The sequence below is a fragment of the Anneissia japonica genome, unplaced genomic scaffold (genome assembly GCF_011630105.1).
Source record: "Anneissia japonica isolate Jap-2015-1 unplaced genomic scaffold, ASM1163010v1 scaffold256_len832006_cov191, whole genome shotgun sequence".
NCBI lineage: Eukaryota > Metazoa > Echinodermata > Crinoidea > Comatulida > Comatulidae > Anneissia > Anneissia japonica.
This window is the reverse complement of record NW_022691310.1, coordinates 325,740-328,779: the sequence shown is the minus strand read 5'-3', so window position 1 is coordinate 328,779 and position 3,040 is coordinate 325,740.

Below are 3,040 nucleotides of genomic sequence, written 5' to 3'. Positions count from 1 at the left end.
AAGGAAGACAGCACATTGTTTCCATAACAACATAATAACGATTGTGGCGACTTTTCTTGATTAGAGGTATGGCTTCTGCTACTCGCGGATCTGTTGAATAATTACCGCATGGTAATTATGAATTTGTAAGAGGCTTCTTAGCAGCGTATAACCACAAACTGGAGGTAAATCCGTTTATATAATGCCATAACGCCGTTTTGTAGACTTTTCTATCATATATTTTGAACCGCTCTTCAGATAAAGTAGACCTTTTTAAATGATCTAGACCTATATTAATTGATCTTATAATCTTACGGTTTTAAATATAACAAAATAGATTTAGAATTAAGTTTAATATTTTCTATTTAAAATTATTATTATTCAGCATTTTTATTTTACAGCATAAAGTAAAAAGGCTTTCCAAGGCTTGTGTATCAGCTCCTAAACAATAACTTAAAAGGGTACCTTCAATTCCAATTCAATTTATTCCACTCACATGAAATACAATACATAATATGAGTGACGAGTACTAAAAGAGCAAAGCTTAATACAAATTAGACCCGTTTAAGCAAGAATAAAAAAGACTTTTTACAATTTTATTAAACTTTATTAAAAAGTTAACCAAATTAAAATAGTTTTTTTTTTCATGGAAATTAAGCGATAACAGTATCGTTTCAAACACCACCGAAAATATAGATCTTTTTTCACATATTATACATATAATGTTCTGTAGTAGACTATTCAGTTGGACTTTTTATGGATTAATGCCACGTTCCCGGATACGCCGCCCAAAGCGGCGTAGCTGTGGGCGCGAAAGGGCCCTGTGCAAGATTAATTGCCGGGCCATAGGGGAATTCCCTAAAGTTATCAGAAAATTCATCGTAAGAAGAAGTGCTTCTTTTACCCCATACTCCTAAAGGCCTAGGATAGTAATATATTCTAATGATATTCGGAATCGTACGGTAACCATTTTAAGAGGGGCAGCTGTTGAAAACTAATAAAGAAAGTTGGTGGCACATCGAATTTAACAATTGCTGTAGCGGGTCAGGGAATTCGAAATAGGTGGACCAGGGAGTGTTTTCACAGGTGGAGGATGAAAACCTCAACCCCTGTTAGACATGGTTAGTCCGACGTTCCCGACCGGGGTTGTGGGGCGATGTCCCCGACGAAAAGCCTGGACGTCGTTGGCCGTCACTCAAAACCTATCGAAAGCGTACCAGGGGCGAAGCCCCGAAAAATATGACAATTTAGGGGTTCCAAAGGCTTATTTAATCGAATTTAGAGACTACCAATATGTAGAAAGTACATATAGGCCTACATTTTTTTTCTCCTCGACGAATTGTGTTTTTTTTCCCGACGGGGGCCCTGGCCTAATAATATTAAATGAAAGGTGATAATAAAATAAGAACAGGTAGGTAGTGAGCAATAAGTAATATGACTGTTTCCTCTTTGTTCATAGCAGCCTAAAGGTGTGGTGCGAAAACGATACAAGATAATTTTATTCTCTACCGGTAATTAAACATAAATCGTAATTGTCGCAATTAAAATCAACATAATATAGAAGTACAGTATTAAATTGATTTTAAAGTACTGTATTATGTTGTCGTCATGAACGTCAACTGAAAGTGAACTATCAACAATAATATAATAATTACAATAACAATAATAATACGTTACCTGTTTGCTAGTAATGTTAATTATAAACGATACAATATCATTTTGTTGTCTGAATATCAGACATTTTAATAATTAAAATGATTGAAAATTCACACAATGTTGCAAGTAATAGGCCTGATAGTCATTACGACTATTGGATTATCAACACATTATGTTATTGTTGTTACGTTGATAATTATTGGAGCAGCTGTTTAGATTCATTAGCTAATTACCTACATTATTTATAGATTATTTAATTGTTTACTCACAACAATATTATTAACTTAGTACGTGCAGATGTGTTTCTCTGCCATCTAAAGAAGGTATGAAGGGAAACATTACTGGAAAAATCATTTGAGTAGAGGTATAGAGTGCTTTTTCGACATATGGGAGCCTAATATTATTTGCTCAATTCAATTGCGTGGCTGAGTTCACAATGCATCCTTTGTTTGGAGTCACCCCTCGTCGAAGTCTCCCTTACTCTGCCACTTATTGTAAATATGATTCATTATAACAGTATCGGTGGTAATAAATTATTATCATAATTTTAGAAGTATTAAGAAAGCATCTTGGGATGTGCTGTAGCTGAGACCGGGGCACCTTGTGTAACTTTTTTTAACTTATAAATGGAAAGTAAGCAAACAGAATTTCTTATTTGTATAATAGTTCAAAATATGGCTGATATAATATACAAGTTTGGAAGTGATCACTGTATTTTTAATAGTCAATTTGTCAAAAAGTCTAGTCAAATGGTGAAAACTGCTCCAAGCGCTGAGGGATTTGAACCACCAGTTATAGTTCACTATCCACAAGACAAAACAGTAAAAACACAACATTAGTTCATATTCAATTGTAAAATGAGCACTTTATTTCTTACTTATTCATTCATCAACAACAATATTATGAGAAGAAACTTTCCTATAACTAAGATTCCTTAAGGAGGAGGTTGCTATGAAAGGCAGAAGTCTAAAAAAGCGCATAGATGCCCAACATGAGGATAAAGAGAAAGAGTTTCATGTGGGTACGTCACGGGTTAAACTAATTGTGCAATGTGTCTATATGTTTAGGCTCATCTGCCTCGGTTTGGGTAAATATTTTTTCTAAACATAGACCTAACTAATATGTAGCTAAATAAAAAAGAAACAATTTTAATATTATAACCTTTAATCTTAATCTAGAGAATCAATTCGGGTTGACAACGATATAGGCCTATAATATAACTGTCCCTGTATACCGTTTAACATGGAAAGCTTAGCCTATAGAGATACAGAGTAGACCTATATATGCATATATATTGAAAATCGGGTGAATATGTTAGGAATATATGACTTGAAAAGCGGTTACGCCCAAAATATATCTCGTCTATTTGTTTTTTCTATGAATTTTGAGGCAAATCTATTACCAC